The following is a 19874-nucleotide window of genomic DNA, read 5'->3' on the forward strand; positions in this document are numbered from 1 at the left end:
TCTCACAGGAGAGTCAAACAGCTCTAGAAGCACTGAGAGCAGTCTCAATGAAGATGACCTCCTGCTAGCCAGGATGGTCAAAAGATTGGCTTTGGAGAGACAGCTCCTAGCCATAGAAAGGGAAAGACAGGAGATGGGCTTAGGTCCCATCAATGGTGGCAGCAATTTAAATAGGGTCAGAGATACTCCTGACATGCTAAAAATCCCCAAAGGGATTGTAACTAAATATGAAGATGGTGATGACATCACCAAATGGTTCACAGCTTTTGAGAGGGCTTGTGCAACCAGAAAAGTGAACAAATCTCACTGGGGTACTCTCCTTTGGGAAATGTTCACTGGAAAGTGGAGGGATAGACTCCTCACACTCTCTGGAAAAGATGCAGAATCCTATGACCTCATGAAGGCTACCCTGATTGAGGGCTTTGGATTCTCAACTGAGGAGTACAGGATTAGGTTCAGGGGGGCTCAAAAATCCTCGAGCCAGACCTGGGTTGATTTTGTTGACTTCTCAGTCAAAACACTGGATGGTTGGATTAATGGCAGTGGTGTAAATTATTATGATGGGCTGTACAATCTGTTTATGAAAGAACACCTTTTAAGTAATTGTTTCAATGATAAACTGCATCGGTATCTGGTAGACCTAGGACCAATTTCTCCCCAAGAATTGGGAAAGAAGGAGGACCATTGGGTCAAGACTAGGGTGACCAAGACTTCCACAGGGGGTGACCAAAAGAAAGGGGTCACAAAGACTCCCCAGGGGAAGAGTGTTGAGATATCCAAGGGTAAAAGTAAAAAGTCTTCTACAGGGCCCCAAAGACCTTCTCAGGAGTGAGGGTCCAAAGCCTCTTCACAATCCAATTTTGGGTACAAGGGTAAAAACTTTGATCCCAAAAAGGAATGGTGTTGTAGCTGTAATCAGCAGGGACACCAAACTGGAGACAAGGCCTGTCCCAAGAAAGGCTCCACTTCAAAATCTACTCCAGTTAGTACTGGAATAGCCAGTCTCCAGGTGGGATCAACAGTGTGCCCAGAGCAAATCAGGGTTCACACTGAAGCTACATTAGTTTCTGAGGGTGGGGTGGACTTAGCCACACTGGCTGCCTGGCCCCCTAATATGCAAAAATTCAGGCAACAACTCTTAATTAATGGGACTAGTGTAGAAGGCCTGAGGGATACAGGTGCCAGTGTTACAATGGTGACAGACAAACTGGGTTTCCCAGGACAATACCTGACTGGACAAACTTATCCAGTCACCAACGCTGACAATCAGACTAAAGTAAATCCCATGGCTATGGTAACTTTAGAGTGGGGAGGGGTCACTGGCCTGAAACAGGTGGTAGTCTCCTCAAATATCCCTGTAGACTGTCTGCTTGGAAATGACCTGGAGTCCTCAGCATGGGCTGAGGTAGAACTCAAAACCCATGCAGCCATGCTGGGTATCCCTGAACTGGTGTGTGTCAAGACAAGGGCACAGTGCAGAGCTCAGGGTGAAAAAGAGGTGTTGGACCCTGGAATAATGGCCCAACCCTCCAAGAGAAAAGGAAAAAAGACTGGGGAACCAGCTTCAACACAACACAAGAAAAAGAACCTCTCTTCCCAGGAAGAAGTTCTGCCCTCTGAGGGAACTGAGCCCATGGAGTTGGAACCTTATTAGGTTGGACTCCTAGGCCAAGGGGGGACCCACAAGGAAACAGCTGTGTAAGGGGCAAGAAACCTGTCCCTCTCTTGAAGGCCTCAGGCAGCAAGCTGCTGAGGAAACAAAAGGCAAAATCATTGGAACACATAGGGTCTGTTGGGAAGATGGACTCCTCTACACTGAGGCAAGAGATCCCAAACCTGGTGCTACTAGGAGAGTGGTAGTGCCTCAGGAGTTTAGGGAGTTTATTCTGCCCTTAGCCCATGATATTCCACTTGCTGGGCATTTGGGACAAACCAAGACTTGGGAGAGGTTAGTCAACCATTTCTATTGGCCCAACATGTCCCAGAAATTAAAGGAGTTTTGTGTCTCCTATGCCACCTGTCAAGCCAGTGGTAAGACAGGTGGCCATCCAAAGATCCCCCTCATTCAACTTCCAGTGGTGGGGGTCCCCTTTGAAAGAGTGGGTGTGGACATAGTGGGTCCACTTGAACCTCCCACAGCCTCAGGGAACCAATACATACTAGTAGCAGTGGATCATGCTACTAGATACCCTGAAGCAATTCCCCTTAGGTCCACTACTGCCCCTGCAGTAGCTAAAGCACTCATTGGTATCTTTACCAGAGTGGGATTTCCTAAGGAGGTGGTGTCTGACAGGGGTACCAACTTCATGTCAGCATACCTGAAACACATGTGGAATGAGTGTGGGGTGACTTACAAATTCACCACACCATACCATCCACAAACCAATGGTCTTGTAGAAAGATTCAACAAGACATTGAAGGGCATGATCATGGGGCTCTCTGAAAAGCTCAAATGGAGATGGGATGTCCTTTTGCCATGTCTGCTTTTCGCCTACAGAGAGGTGAGTTAGAAGGGAGTAGGGTTTTCCCCCTCTGAACTTCTGTTTGGCCATCCTGTCAGGGGACCACTAACTCTTGTAAAAGAAGGCTGGGAGAGACCTCTTTATGAGCCTAAACAAGATATAGGGGGTCATTCCGACCATGGCGGGCGGGCGGCCGCATTCACGCGGACCCATTTCGACATTCCCGCTGGGCTGGCGGGCGCAAACCAAGTTTGCGCCCGCCGGCCCAGACTGAATGAGGCCGCAACACAGGAGCCGGCTCCTAATGGAGCCGGCGGTGTTGCGGCCGTGCGACGGGTGCAGTTGCACCCGTCACGCTTTTCACTGTCTGCTATGCAGACAGTGAAAAGCTGGCCGGGGCCCTGTTAGGGGGCCCCAGGACACCCCTTACCGCCAGCCTCTTCCTGGCGGTGAAAACCACCAGAAACAGGCTGGCGGTAAGGGGGTCATAATCCCCAGGGCAGCGCTGCTTGCAGCGCTGCCCTGGCGGATTATCACCGCTGGGGCATAAACGGCGGGAAACTGCCGGGGCATAAACGGCGGGAAACCGGTACCGCCGCGGTCAGAATAGGGAAAAAAGCACCGCCAGCCTGTTGGCGGTGCTTTGGTCATTTTTTCCTTGGTGGTCTCGGACCGCCAGGGTCAGAATGACCCCCATAGTGGACTATGTACTAGGCCTCCGTTCCAGGATGGCAGAGTACATGGAAAAGGCAAGTAAAAACCTTAAGGCCAGCCAACAACTCCAGAAGATGTGGTATGACCAAAAGGCTGCTATGGTTGAATTTCAGCCAGGGCAGAAAGTCCGCGTTCTGGAGCCTGTAGCTCCCAGGGCACTTCAGGACAGATGGAGTGGCCCTTACCCAGTGCTAGAGAGAAAGAGTCAGGTCAACTACCTGGTAGACCTAGGCACTAGCAGGACCCCCAAAAGGGTGATCCATGTGAACCGCCTCAAGCTCTTTCATGACAGGTCAGATGGGAACCTGTTGATGGTTACAGATGATGACCAGGAAGCTGAGAGTGAACCTCTCCCTGATCTCCTCTCCACTGACCCTAAAGATGGCTCAGTAGATGGAGTGATCTATTCAGACACCCGCTCTGGCCAACAGCAAGCTGACTGTAGGAAAGTCTTACAACAGTTTGCTGAGCTCTTTTCCCTAACCCCTGGTCTGACTCACCTGTGTACCCATGATGTGGATACAGGAAACAGCATGCCTGTCAAAAAGAAAGATTTTAGACAATCTGACCAAGTTAAGGAAAGCATCAAAGTGGAAGTCCACAAGATGCTGGAATTGGGAGTCATTGAGCACTCTGACAGCCCCTGGGCTAGCCCAGTGGTCTTAGTCCCCAAACCTCACACCAAAGATGGTAAGAGAGAGATGAGGTTTTGTGTGGACTACAGAGGACTTAATTCTGTCACCAAGACAGATGCCCATCCCATTCCATGGGCAGATGAATTAATTGACAAACTAGGTGCTGCCAGATACTTAAGTACCTTTGACTTGACATCAGGGTACTGGCAAATCAAAATGGCACCAGGAGCAAACGAAAAGGCAGCATTCTCCACACCTGATGGGAATTATCAGTTTACTGTAATGCCCTTTGGCTTAAAGAATGCCCCTGCCACCTTCCAAAGGGTAGTGAATCAAGTCCTTGCTAGCGTGGAGTCCTTTAGTGCAGCTTATCTTGACGATATTGCTGTCTTTAGCTCCAGCTGGCAGGATCACCTGGTCCACCTGAAGAAGGTTTTGAAGGCCCTGCAAGCAGCAGGCCTCTCTATCAAGGCATCCAAATGTCAGATAGGGCAGGGGACTGTGGTTTACTTGGGACACCTTGTAGGTGGAGGCCAAGTTCAGCCACTCCAACCCAAGATCCAGACTATTCTGGACTGGGTAGCTAAAGAAAAACAGACTCTAGTCAGGGCATTCCTTGGCTTGACTGGCTACTACAGGAGGTTTGTGAAGGGATATGGATCAATAGTGACACGCCTCACAGAACTTACCTCCAAGAAAATGCCTAAGAAGGTAAACTGGACTATAGAATGCCAACAGGCCTTTGACACCCTGAAACAAGCTATGTGCACAGCACCAGTTCTAAAAGCTCCAGATTACTCCAAGCAGTTCATTGTGCAGACTGATGCCTCTGAACATGGAATAGGGGCAGTTTTGTCCCAAATAAATGATGATGGCCTTTACCAGCCTGTTCCTTTCATTAGCAGGAGGTTACTCCCCAGGGAGCAGCATTGGAGTGCAATTGAGAGGGAGGCCTTTGCTGTGGTTTGGTCCCTGAAGAAGCTGAGACCATACCTCTTTGGTACTCACTTTGTAGTTCAAACTGACCACAGACCTCTCAGATGGCTAATGCAATTGAAAGGTGAAAATCCGAAACTGTTGAGGTGGTCCATCTAACTACAGGGAATGGACTTTATAGTGGAACACAGACCTGGGACTGCCCATGCAGATGGCCTTTCCAGGTTCTTCCACTTAGAAAATGAAGTCTCTCTTGGGAAAGGTTACTCTCATCCTCTTTTGTTTGGGGTGGGGGGGTTGTGTAAGGAAAAGCCTTCTTGGCATGGTTACCCCCTGACTTTTTGCCTTTGCAGATGCCAAGTTATGATTTGAAAGTGTGCTGAGGCCTGCTAATCAGGCCCCAACACCAGTGTTCTTTCCCTAACCTGTACCTTTGTCTCCACAATTGGCACACCCTGGCATCCAGGTAAGTCCCTTGTAACTGGTACTCTTGGTACCAAGGGCCCTGATGCCAGGGAAGGTCTCTAAGGGCTGCAGCATGTCTTATGCCACCCTGGGGACCCCTCACTCAGCACAGACACACTGCTTGCCAGCTTGTGTGTGCTGGTGGGGAGAAAATGACTATGTCGACATGGCACTCCCCTCAGAGTGCCATGCCAACCTCACACTGCCTATTACATAGGTAAGTCACCCCTCTAGCAGGCCTTACAGCCCTAAGGCAGGATGCACTATACCACAGGTGAGGGCATAGGTGCATCAGCACTATGCCCCTACAGTGTCTAAGCAAAACCTTATGACTCTGTGCATGCTATTTCTTACTTTGAAATAGTACATACAGAGCCAACTTCCTACACAACTACATTAAAAATCTTATTCTTTTAGAAATGTGTTCATATACGCATCTTTGATCTCTCATCTCAGTGCACCACGGGTTTGATCTTTGACACCAGTATACCACGGTGATGTGCACACCTTTAAGCGCATAAAGACTCATCGTTTATATTCTGTATTTTTTCACTGTCTTGAATGTACCACTGTTTAAAAATAACATATTCTTATCTAACAAATTGAAACCCGTTAAGCTCTTATTTTGTGTGATAGAGTGTGTTTTAGTGTATCTAAACCTAATTAGAGTAAATTCCCTTACGTAATATTCTATATCGACATTCAAAACGTACCGGCAGCCCCCTTTTTCTTAGTATCTCCTGCCAGCCTCAATGAATATTAGATATGTGTAAAAAAACTTGATTTGCACTATTTACCCAAAGTTTGCACAATTTTGGAGCGCTATCAATTTGGGAAAAGAGTATAGCAACAAGGATCAAACAATAGAGCAATACATCACTGCATTATGAAGTCTTGCTGCTACCTGTGCTTTTGGAGTTTCCTTTGAAGAGTGCTTAAGAGATCAATTCATGTTGGGATGCTCATTAGAAAAGGCCAGAGAGAACATGTGGCAAAAAGACAACCCATTGTTGGATGAAGTACTTACTGTTGCAAAAATGTGTGAGCACTCTAAGAATTGTGTTGAGGTGTTGAAGAACCATAAAATGACGACAACTGAGCATGATGCACAGGAAGGTTTTTCTGTCAAAACAGTGCAAAATTATAATACAGAAATCAAATATTCCAAAGACAAGAATGATCCTAAAGGGATAAAACCTTTTCCGGGTAAGTGTTTCAGGTGTGGCAATGTGGGACACATGGCTAACAATAAGGTGTGTCCAGCTTGGAAAATATTCTGCAAAAGCTGTGGTAGAAAGGGACATTTAGCGAAATGTTGCAGGACAAAAATGAGTACTAAGAAAGTGAGAGAGGTAGAGTGTGAAGATATAAGTGCTGAAGTAGACTTTGTAAATGAGATTGATATTTTGCAAAACAGGAGTGGATGTTTGAGTGGTCCAGTGGAAACAATTTTAGTCAATAGTGAACCTGTTAAAATCTTGTTTGACTCTGGAGCGAAAATAACCCTTGTTCCAAAAAGTTTTTACGATCAGCACTTAGAAGGTAAACTTAAGTTGTTTAAGCCTGATATCAGTCCCAAAGGATATGGTGGGGTACCAATTAAATTACTTGGGTACTTTTGGGGTACTATTGAGTTTAAGAAACGTATCATTCCAGCGAAAGTGTATGTGTCCTTAAAAAGCGATTCTTTGATAAGCTGGTTTCATCAACGTGATTTACGTGTTTATTTGGAACCTAATGATGTTCCTTCAGTAATCTTGAAAGATGCTCCTTCTGTTAATCAGGTGGAAGAATCGGGAAAAATATGGATAAGCAAATTCCCCAAAGTGAGAACATGTGGCAAAAAGACAACCCAGATACCCTGTGCAGACTGGTGGTTGCGTGGTGGGCCCCTGGTGTCCCTGCTGCCCTGGTGCTTGGAGATGGTTGCTGGCTGGATCGGGCCGGAGGAGGCAGAGGTTGGGAGAGGTTGTCCATCTATTGGTGCTACGGAATCCTTCACATCTCTGACGACTTTATTGGCTGACACACCTGTGCAGTGGCAGGTCAATAGAGTGGAGTGGAATGTGGGTCTGGGGCCAGGCCCTGTGTCACTGATCTCCCTTTGGACGCTCTACCTGAGCCTTGTGTGAGAGCAATTCAGGGGGCTCTGAGCTGGGCCTGGACTCTCTTGGCTGGCGCCCTGTGTGTACGTGGGTTGCGGCCTGGTGCCTCCCTTGTGCCCTGCCTGACAGCAGCGTCGTTAGTCTATTGCTGGTGGCTCAGTGGTGGCTGACGGGATTGGAGTATGGGCAAGTCTGAACAAAAACATTCCAAGCTTACCTTTGAGGGCGGGAGGAGGAGAGGTGGCGCCCCATCTACCATGCATGGCGGTGAGAACTCTGAGGATGGGAGCTCGGATGCAGAGGTCAAGGCTATGTTTTTGGACCTGAAGGGCAGCCTTGCAGGTATAGATGATAAATTGGACCATGTCAACGTGCAACTGGACCGCATTAAGGCCCGCGTGGATGATCATGACTCTAGGTTTGAACAGCTGGAGTCACGAACATCTGATCTGGAGGATCATAGCCATCGGGCGCGTGAACAGTTTTTGCGGATGGAGCGCGTCCTAGAGGTCATCCGTAACAAGAATGAAGATTTGGAGGTGAGGTGGCTCTGCAACAACGTCTGCATAATAGGTCTGCCAGAGACTACTGATATGGGCCACATGGAGGACTTTGTGGAGAGTATGCTCTCTGACCTCTTCCCTGGTGAACTTTCTTGGCTATTGGTGGTTGAGAGGGCTCATAGATCCCTGGGTCCTCGGCCCCCGCCTGGAACTCCTCCGCGTTCCATCATTGCCCGCCTGTTGAATTACCAAACTACCGGGATAGAGATACTATTCTCAGGCTGGCCCGGGACAGGCGACCTATAATTTATAAGAATTCCGAACTCACTTTCTTCCCTGACTATACTCTGGGTGTGCAGGTGGCGCGGTGTGCCTTCTTACTCGTCAAGCGCACGCTGAGCCAAACCAATGCGAGGTTCACGCTGTTGTATCCTGCCAAGCTAAAGGTGCAACACAATGGGAAGGCGTTGTTCTTTACGGATCCAAAGCAGGCGGCGAAATTTGCAAAATCAGTGCCCAAGCGATCGGAGGCTTCGGGCCTGGAGAGTCCTCGGTCTGAGCGCGCCGCCTTGAGTGACAATGACTGATCTATGGGAGATTAGTGGCTGGGGGTACCTCACTGTGATTGTTGGGGTATCGCATGTTATGGTTCCCCGTCATGAGTGTCTGCTCTGCCGTTTTATCTTGCTGTTTGACCCTTTCGCCCTTTTCCCCTACTCTTAATGGGATGGTGGGTTGGATGGCCTGGCTTACACCCGTGGGGTGAGTCCTGATTCTTGTACTCGTAATATCCAATGGTTTTTGGTTGATGGGGGAGGTGGGTTTCAGCTTCGACCCGATTGGGGGTCTGCGTGGGTGGGGGGTCGGGGAAGTTTGTGTTCTGTGCTATGGTTATTTCCCTTTCCTTTTCCTTTTCTTTCTTTTTTCGTTCGCTGTGGCAGGCGGGTGAGGGCAGTGCGATGGTGACGCCCTTTCTCTGAGAGATTGGGATGGGCTCGAGTAAGATGACAGTTGTTCGCTATCTTACCTGGAATGTGCGTGGGCTGGGTGATGGGCGTAACGCGCACCTCATGTCGGCTTATGTCAAACGTCATGACATAGATATTTGCATGCTTCAGGAGACGCACTTAGTCGCTTCGACGCGGGACAGATTGAAGGCTGGCTGGGTAGGGGAATTCCACTGCGCTGTATTCTCGTGTTACGCCCCGGGGGTGGCGATCTTGTTGTGTAAAGGGCTGCAGTGGCACACTCAGAAAGTTGTTGTCGATCCTGGTGGTCGCTATGTTGTGCTGAGCGGCACGTTACTGGACTGAGAGGGTAGACTTGTTTCTGTATACAGTCCTAACACGGACGATCCTGAGTTTTTCCGTGAACTGTGGCGATTGGTGGAGTCGACGGGTAGTGACACAGTAATTTGGGGCGGAGATTTCAACGTAATCTTGGACCCTGTGGCGGATCGAGAGAGTGCGGCTCGTGTACAGCATGTCGTGGCCGTGAGAGCTCTGCAGTCAGTGATGGAAGATGGCGCTCTGGTGGATTTGTGGAGGGCAAGGCATGGTGCTGCTAGAGCGGGCACATGTGTCAACTATGCGCAAAGTAGCTGGTCCCCTATTGATCGATGGTTGGGCACGAGAGATGTGGAGCTCTGGACTAGTTCTGTGGAGCACTTGCCTTGCACTCTGTCGACCCATTCGCCGGTTCGGCTGGTGCTGGAGGTGCCCTGTGGATTGGAGCGCACCTTTTTGTGGTGGCTGCCGCATGGGGCGCTTCGGGATGGGGTGTTCCAGGAGGAGATTCGTGAAGCCGTACTCCACTTTTTCGCTGACAACTGCGGGTCTGTAAGCTCAGCTGGTACCTTGTGGGAGGCATTCATGGGGGTTATTCGTGGGGTGTGCATTTCGAAACAACATGGCCTGCTGAAGGCGCTTCGCAGTGAGCTGGTTGGATCTGGAGGGGCGGATCGCGGAGCTGGAGCGGCGGCTGGTGGCGGACTGGTCCGGGGCAGTGCTTGCGGAGTTGCGAAGTGTGGTATCTTTGTACGAGGAGGCCTCCCTCCGGGAGATTTGCTTCCTTGGGCAGTACACCCGTGTGCAACGATATGGTGAGAGGGAGAGGGCTGGCCGCACGTTGGCGAACATGTTGCGTAAACCATGGGTCAGTAGCTATGTTACTGAAATAGACGGCCCCGGGTGTGCGCGTGTGGTCGGGATGAGGGACATTATGCAGGCTTTTACCCAATTTTTTGTGAATTTAGATTCTGAGCCGACTGAGTTAGATGCGGCTACGGCTCAGGCTTATTTTTCTGACATTGCTCTCCTTTGGTTTGATGATGCTCATCGCGTGTATTTTGACACACCGTTCTTCGTGGGAGGAGGTTGTTGCGGCGATTCACAGTTTGCCGAGTGACAAGTCACTGGGGCTGGACGGTTTGACTCCTGCGTTTTACAAAGAGTACTCTGATATCCTTGCGTCCTATCTTTTGGAGGTGTATGCGGAGTCACTTGAGACTGGAATTCATCCCGCCTCACTCCGTGAGGCCTTAATTGTCACAATACCCAAACCTGGCAAGTACCCGCACAGCTGTGACTCGTATCGTCCGCTTTCTATGATTAATATTGACAACAAAATACTGGCCAGAATGATTGCGGAAAGTTGCAGCCTGTGCTTCCGAAGTTGGTGCTTCCAGACTAGTCTGGGTTTGTGCCGGGTAGATCTACATCCCATAATCTGCGTACCTTTATTGCGGTGCTGGGTACAATGGGGGTCGAGGAGGAAGCGGCTGCGGTGTTCTTGGACGCCACTAAGGCCTTTGATTCCGTGGCATAGGACTACATGTTTGTGTTGCTTGCTAGAGTTGGACTGAGTGCACACTTTGTGAAATTAATTTGATTGCTGTACTCGTCCCCCACCGCGAGGCTGCGTCTGAACGGGTCTATCTCTGACTCCTTCACGGTTGCCCGTGGAACTCGCCAGGGATGCCCCCTGTCCCCGTTACTCGTTGCTGTGGCTATGGAGCCTCTTGCGGCATGGTTGCGGCACCACCGTGGCGATAGGGGTCTGTAGTTCAGACAGCGGTCTATTTTTATATCTATGTATGCTGATGATATTGCGCTGTATGTTCGTGAGCCGCAGAATAATCTGGACATTCTGCTGGATTAAATTGTACACTTCGGTTCCTTTTCCGGGATTAAGATTAATTGGTCTAAGTCCGTGGTGCTGCCTCTATCCGCGGGGTGGTGAATTTTCCCTCTCAGTACCCAATTGAATGGGCAGACGGTCCTGTGCGGTATCTGGGGGTTTTGTTGAGCTGTGATGTAGGAATCCTTTGGCTGGCTAACTATAGCAAGGCACTATCGTGGTTGGAGGGGAAAGTTGAGGCGTGGTGCTCCTTACAGCTCTCGCTGACAGGTTGTATAGCTATTGCGAAAATGGTGGTTTTGCCAAAGTTTCTGTATTTGTTTGTTAACCTTCCGCTCCCACTCTCAGCGAGTTTTTTATGACGTCTTCGCTCTGCTCTGATAAGAATATTTTGGGCTGGTGGGCAGCCTCGTATTGCCTGGGAGAAGTTGATGCTGTCGTTTGAGCTGGGCGGCCTTGCTGCCCCGGATCTGGAGCTATACTATTATTGTGCTCAGGCGCACTTTGTGCATTACTGGTTGCGGCTGATCCGTTATCTGCTGCATCTTGCGCCGGAGACTGATTTGGTGTGGCCGGACGACTTGGCTCGTGTCTTGGGCAATCCCTCCTGGCCTCGAGCTCGAGGTGTCGACACGGTGAAGTTCACCGCTCGGGCTTGGATGGCGTTGATGCGCTGCTCTGGGGCGGGCTCTGCCTTTGCTCCGTCGCTGCCTGTACTTTCGGTTGCGTAGCTTGAGATGTTTCAAGATAGGCAGCTGCGCAATTTTATCTGGCATTTGGGCTTGACTGAGTTGGGGGACAGGTTTGCAACTGGGCGATTGATCTCCCCAGGTGAGGTGCTAGAGGATGGACGCGCTACCGCGCTGCAGCGGCTGTATGTGTTGCATGTCTGCGCGATGCTGCATGCCTGATTTTCTAGACTTAATTACACACCTGAGGAGTGTCCAGCACTGGAAGTGTTGTGCCTCGCACAGACGCCACAGAAACTTATCACTAAATTGTACAAATGTGTGTTGGAAAGGAGGGGGGACTTGGGTGCATCGGCCAGGGTGCGATGGGAGGTGGATGTGGGTGAACCTATATACGAGCAGGAGTGGCGAAGATGCTGTGCGCACATGAGAGCTTTGTCACCCATTATATGCTCCTTCTGATCCTCTTCAAATTTCTGCACCGCCTATATTATACTCCTAGAGGTCTCTGCTCGATGGGCCTGCGTGCGGACGCATGCTGTGAGCGGTGCTGCACGCCAGATGCTGGGTTCTTACATCTCGCGTGGGAGTGTACTGAGGTGCACGCTTTCTGGGTGGAGGTCGTGAGGATGATTGAGGCAATGACCGGACTGGAGCTGCCCTTGTCCCCCAGACTGGCGCTGCTTGGATGTGTGGATGCAGTGCGGCAATCCCATAGGCAGCTGGTGGGTCTTCTTTTGTTGTTAGCCAAGCGTAGAGTGGCGATGTGTTGGGGCTGGGGCAGGGCCCCTCGTGGATCTGACTGGTTGCGCGACGCCTCCTTTTGTCAGGAGCAGCTGACGATTTTCTGGGAGTTGACGCCGGAGGGTTCCCGGCCATAGGACATCTGGGCTCCGCTGCGCTCCTTCTTGGATGCCTTATAATATAGATGTGTTGACATTGTAAGATCGCCTATGCATCTAGGAGCATTGTGCGCCCTTGCTTTCTCTCTGGGAGTGAAAGTGTGGCACTGATTGTTGTGTGTGCTCCTATGTTTTCTTCTTGCCTGCCTCTTTTCCTTTCCTTTCCTTTATTTCCCCTATTTCCTTGTTTCTACTTAGTTGCTATCCCGACGGACTAGATGTGAACTGCACTGAGATCAGGTTGTCGTGGCCATGTTAATCTAGTTGTGGCTGGGGCCCCTAGTGGTGTACCGGGAGTCTCACTCGGCACTCTGGATAGTGAATCATTACTTTCTCTCTTCACAGGTGGGGCCCAGGACTGTTCGGGGCTCGAATTTGATGTACTTGTGTACTCAGTCCTGCGGGCTGCTTTGTCTTTGTTTGCTGTATGTTGTCTTTCTCTAATATAAATAAATAAATAAATAAAAAACGAATGACCATAAAATATGAAACTTAAATAGAGTGGCGAAATGTGGTATTGGTGAGTCGGGAGAAACAAGAGAACCCACTACACGTGATGGTGGGTCTTATGTTGATCCTGATTCAGTTAAGAATTTGTGTTCGAGGTCTAAAAGATTGATAAGGAGGCTGATGAGATTACGAGACTATGGGGGTGATTCTGACCCCGGCGGTCTTAGACTGCCGGGGCCAGGGTCGGCGGGAGCACCGCCGACAGGCCGGCGGTGCCCCGCAGGGCATTCTGACCGCGGCGGTAAAGCCGCGGTCAGACCGGCAACACTGGCGGTCTCCCGCCAGTGTGCCGCCGCCCGTATGAATGCTCCAAGGCGGCGCAGCTTGCTGCGCCGCCGAGGGGATTCCGACCCCCCCTACCGCCATCCAGTTCCCGGCGGTCCGCCCGCCGGGAACCGGATGGCGGTAGGGGGGGTCGCGGGGCCCCCGTAAGAGGGCCCCTACGAGTATTTCACTGTCTGCTTGGCAGACAGTGAAATACGCGACGGGTGCCACAGCACCCGTCGCACCTTCCCACTCCGCCGGCTCGATTACGAGCCGGCTTCATCGTGGGAAGGACGGTTTCCCCTGGGCTGGCGGCCGGCTTTTGGAGGCCGCCCGCCAGCCCAGGGGAAACCTCAAAATACCCACCGCGGTCTTCCGACCGCGGTACGGTATTTTGGCGGCTCCCGCCGGGCGCGCGGTGACCGCGCCCGGCGGGAGTCAGAATGACCCCCTATGTATGATTTGTTCATGTCAACATAGGGGCTTGTATAAGTCTTGAAGCTATGTATGTCTGTTTACTTATGTTATCATTTATTATTAGGAAATATTATATAAGTTATGAAGGTATGAATGTGTTCTAATTTCATTTGATTGTTTTGATGTTTGCAAGGGAAGGGAGGTGATGTGGTAATGTCCATTTGTTTATGTTACCATTTATTATTAAGAAATGTTCTGTTACTATAGGAGCCACTCAACCTCGTAAGCAAGACAGTTCTTAGAATATAGAATGCAAAGGGTCAAAGCAGGTTCTTTCTGAGGCAGTTGTGTTTGAACGCCTGGCTGACAGTATGCCGCTTTTAGACATTGTACTTATCTTATAATAAACCAAGTTGGCTCTACTACTTATGAAGAAACCGCTCTTCTGTTACCTCACCATCCATGCCCCCTTTATCTCTACCCACCGAACATCAACAATGACCTTGCCCCTTTACCTCTACTCTCCCGAACCACAAAACTTTCCATACCTTCCTTTAGCTCTACCTCCGAATCGCAAAGTCACCCTTGCCCCATCCTTTACCTCTATGCTCCTGAACCCCAAAGTCATTCTTACCCAATTTACCTCTAACTCCGGATGCCCAAAGTTGCCCTCACCCACCTTTTACCTCTATCCCCCGCACTCTAAAGTCTCCATTGCCCCATTTACCTCTACCAAGACCCAAAAGTCACTTTTGCTACCCTTTACCTCTAACCCGCAGAACTCAAACGTTATTCTTGCCCCTTTTACCTCTAACCCCACATGAACCCGAAAGTCACTCAGGTATGACACATGCCTGTCCCTTTCTTAATCACTCACCTGCCTACACCCAAGTCCCCCTTAATGTTTCACAAGCTCTGTTGGTTTTTTATGCCTTTTGGTATGTTTGGCAGACACCTCCACCACTTTGACTGTTTGCCTGCTCCATCGGCACTGCACTTTAAGTCTCACCTGCGACAATGCATGCAAGCCACTTCAAGACATTTTCAATACTTACAGGGGGCTTAGGGCCACCCCATTGCTTTCCATTGGCAGGCTTCATAGTCACTCATTTACTCTCTTCTCTTTGATGATAGGAAATGTTAGCTTCACTTATTTTTTTGGTGATTGTCCCTAACCTCTCAAACATTCCTCTTTTCATTTTACTTGCACCCCCTTCCTATCCCCACCTAAAAAACGTTTGATTTCTTTTAGCTAGAAACATTTTTGTTATTAAAAGCTGCCGGTTATTCAGACAGTGAAGGATTATGTGGCGAATGCACCAAATCCATAATTATGCAGAAAACTCGACAGAGGCAGAATCACATAATTTCTTTGGCCCTGATTACATATTATGTATTATAAATTGATTAATATGCTGTTATTATATATTATACCTACTAAATGTTATTTATCTGTTTCTTTTCTTAAATTATATATTGCATTTTAATGACAAGTTTGGGGGATTTAATTGTGATTAAATCTCCAAAACTAAATGTATGTAATTTGATTGGAAATGAATTGCTTAATTAGTACTAAAATGCATAGATTTGTGTGTGGAGAAATTTTATTATGTTTTTAATAAGGTGCGGTGTAGATTAGGGGACTTGGCTGACAGTTTTATTTCAATTATTAATTTATAATTAATTTAAAAAATATACAAAATTTAAAAAATGAAAAATTAAAAATATATTGTCAATATTAAAGGAGATTTATTAAAACATTTTAAAACAATGTTTAAGTTCATCCAGTTTTAAGATATTCTGTTGACTTTTAGATTTTTAACATTTTTTTTAACTTTAATACCCTAACTGATATCTAATGGGCACTAATATTATTTGTATGTAGGGAACTTGACCAAGATCTGACGCCACCCCAATTAAATGCAATTTCTTTAATATTATTACACTGCACTTAGAATAGTATATCTGCTCTCTCCCTATATTTGCATGTTTCTAATTTTTTTTAGATTAGAAATAAAATAGTATATTTGACTGCTCCGTGCATGCACTACCCCCAATGGTTGTTAGATAGACGGTAGCATAGTAAATCTGACCCCCCACTAAAAAAATACTCTTTCACCAATATTTCTCGAACTGGAGTAAGAACAATAAACCTGTACCTAATAAAATTGAAATATTACCACATAATCCTTTCATCCTATAAATACTTGCAACCATAACCTATTGTGGCCCAAATTCCAAAGCAGTTGTGCACCCAGGAACATTTGTGTGCATGTACATTTACATACACATGCACACACACACAGATTTTATTTCCTTGACTCCCACTCTTCTGCTTTCTTCTCCTGTCCTACCTCCCATCACACATGAACTTAATGTTTCCAACAATACTCACTACACAACACCCTACCAATTAAACTAATTATCTGCTTTTCTCAAACACAATAGATAGCTTCCCTGGCTGCACACTGGAATATCCAAGTTTGCAGCTCTACCCAAGCAACACACCAACATAAATCTTAGATGCATTCACATGAGCTTACCCTAAATTTACCACACCCTCACACGAGCATCGTTGCATCATAACTCCTACCAGACTAGTCATGCTGCCTAAAAAAACAATATCCCTAGACCAGGCCAATGGACAACTGACAGCCCAGCTCAATGAAAAATACCAAAGTGCTTCAGCACACCACAGACACTGCACATTAGAAAGGTCTTAAAAAGAATCAGCTCATTTTAGTTTTGCTTTAACTAACAATCAACTTTACTATACAAGACATTTAAGAAATCCCTTCTAACCATCACTACCAAGCACAAACCGAACAACCACAGACTACTGATGGAAATCCCCCAATGTATGAAAGGGCACACATATTATGAAAGAAATATAGGGGGTCATTACAACATTTGCGGTAAAAGCCGCTTACCGCTGTGCAGAAGACCGCCAATACACCGCCGCGGCCGGGGAATTCCGCCACAGCTATTATGACACACATCTCGGAATCTGCTGAAATTCAGACACCCACACAAGTCCGCCACACCAAAGGTCAGTGATAAACTGGCGAAAACAAAACCTCCACCTCCACGCCAACAGAAACACGCCCATGCTATTACGACCCACGAATCCACGCGGTGGTCTTTCAACCATGGTATTCCATTGGCGGTACACACCGCCGCGCTCAAAATACACACACATCTCCAAAACACCGCCACATTGGACAATTCCAAACACACACACCTGATACACATACAAACACCACTCCCACTCACCCAATGCAATATAAAACACACACCCACATCACCCACAAACCTCTACGACCAAAATTCACGACCGAAGGCCAGAGAGACAGAGAGCACAGCAACTGAGAACCCCACCACACAGAGGCACACAATACCATCACCCATACAACATTACACTCACAATACACCACACACCACTACACATCACCACAAACATCAACACTGACACCACCCCACACATCACCCACACCACCCCATTTCACGCCAAAGACACCCCCGGTTTTCCGAGGAGGAGCTCTGGGTCATGGTGGAGGAAATCCTACGGGTAGAGCCACAGCTATTTGGCTCACAGGTGCAGCACACATCCATAGCCAGGAAGATGGAGCTATGGCGCAGAATAGTGGACAGGGCCAACGCTGTGGGACAGCATCCAAGAAATCGGGAGGACATCAGGAAGAGGTGGAAGGTGCGTTCAGCGCGCTCCAGTCACAACATTACGGTTCAGCGGACTGGCGGCGGACCCCCACCTCCTCCCCCACAACTAACAACATGGGAAGAGCAAGTCTTGACCATCATGCATCCAGAGGGCCTCGGAGGAGTCGGTGGAGGAATGGACACTGGTAAGTCAAATCTTAACTATCAGATCCCCCACCGTACCTGCATGCTATCACACACCCCCACCCTCGCCCCCTCCCCTATCACTCAAACTCCTCACTAATGTACCAATAACACAAACCACCCATCACAACACCAAGCCCTGCATGACACAACTAAGCATGGTCACCCCTCACTAAAGCATGCTCACTGCACATATCCATAACAACACCCTAACCATCATCACAGAAACCCACACACAGGAATGCTTGCACTGGTGTACATGGTGAGCCACCCATTGCACACCATGACACACACACATGCAATAATCATGCTCTTATGCCCCTGCAGGATCACGAAGGACCATCACCACACCGGAGGGTCCAGACAACTCTACTCCACCCACAGAAGAGGCCCACAGTTACGATAGCAGCTCTGCCCTACTGGATCCTGATGACCAGCCCGGACCATCGTGGGCCTCGGGACAGTCGGTTCCCCTTGCACAGGCACAGCCCAACATTGACCTTCCTCCCTCTGGTAACACCAGCACAGCACCCACCCAGCGGGCCCATACCTCCGTACCCAGGACAGGTCGATCAGCGGTGTGTCCACCACTACAGGGAACCCAGGATAACCCACCACCCCAACAACAACAGGGACCTGGGGACAGTGGTAGTGGGCACACGGTCCAGGGGATGGAGGCACAGGAACACAGGGGAACTGGGAGGGCTGCTGTGCGACAGGGGGCGGACAGGCCAAGGGAACCCACTCTCCACAAGGCCCTATCCTCCATCATGGGAGCCTACCACCACTCCCAGGAGACGATGGCGACGGTCATGGCCAAGTTTCAGGAGACCCAGTGCCTGCAGGAGGAGCAGTATTTGGGGTTCAGGGAGGAGCTCAGGACCATCAGCTCCGCCCTGGGCACCATCGTAGGGGTGCTGAAGGACATACAGCACACCATGAGGGACACCATGGCACAACAAGGGGCCCCTAACACTAGCCTGGACGATGAACTGCCCACCACCTCCACTGGCGCTAGTGGACAGGACGCTCCGCCACAGGACCACCACACCAGCACCCCTCCCCCTGCAGATGGACAACCACCACGCAAGCGGTCCCTGAGATCCAGGAACAGGACAGAGCAAGATGGCAAGACCCCCGCCAGGAAATGAGACCACCCTGATTGTCCTCCCACTGTCCCACTTTGTTACCCTGTCCATACTTAAACTGCCCCAGCTCCACTTCCTATCATTAACATTTATAAAGCGCGCTACTCACCCGTGCGGGTCTCAAGGCGCTAGGGGGGAAAGGGGGGGTTATCGCTGCTCGAACAGCCAAGTCTTTAGGAGTCTCCGGAAAGCGGAGTGGTCCTGGGTGGTCCTGAGGCTGGTGGGGAGGGAGTTCCAGGTCTTGGCCGCTAGGAAGGAGAAAGATCTCCCACCCGCCGTGGAGCGGCGGGTGCGAGGGACGGCAGCAAGTGCGAGGCCAGCGGAGCGGAGGGGGCGGGTGGGGACGTAGAAGCTGAGGCGTCTGTTGAGGTATTCCGGTCCCTTGTTGTGGAGGGCTTTGTGTGCGTGGGTGAGAAGACGGAAGGTGATCCTTTTGCTGACTGGGAGCCAATGCAGGTGTCTCAGGTGTGCGGAGATGTGGCTGTTGCGGGGTACGTCGAGGATGAGGCGGGCCGAGGCGTTTTGGATGCGTTGCAGGCGGTTTTGGAGTTTGGCGGTGGTCCCGGCGTAGAGGGTGTTGCCGTAGTCCAGGCGACTCGTGACAAGGGCGTGGGTCACGGTTTTTCTGGTGTCGGCGGGGATCCAGCGGAAGATCTTGCGGAGCATGCGGAGAGTGAGGAAGCAGGCAGAGGACACGGCGTTGACTTGCTTGGTCATGGTGAGAAGAGGGTCCAAGATGAAGCCGAGGTTGCGGGCGTGGTCTGCGGGGGTCGGTGCGGTGCCGAGGGCCGTGGGCCACCAGGAGTCGTCCCAGGCGGACGGGGTGTTGCCGAGGATGAGGACTTCCGTTTTTTCAGAGTTCAGCTTTAGGCGGCTGAGCCTCATCCAATCTGCGATGTCCTTCATACCCTCTTGTAGGTTGGTCTTGGCGCTGGCGGGGTCCTTGGTGAGGGAGAGTACAAGTTGGGTGTCGTCGGCGTAGGTGGTGATGATGATGTGGGCAGTGCACCTGTGTGACCAATGGATTGGACTCTGCCATGGATATTCCTCCACCGTCCCCCATCACCAAATTACAACCCCCCTCCATTTTTGAGCACTTAAATAAACACCCTTGAACCACAAAAC

The sequence above is a fragment of the Pleurodeles waltl genome, chromosome 12, assembly GCF_031143425.1.
Source record: "Pleurodeles waltl isolate 20211129_DDA chromosome 12, aPleWal1.hap1.20221129, whole genome shotgun sequence".
Classification (NCBI taxonomy): domain Eukaryota; kingdom Metazoa; phylum Chordata; class Amphibia; order Caudata; family Salamandridae; genus Pleurodeles; species Pleurodeles waltl.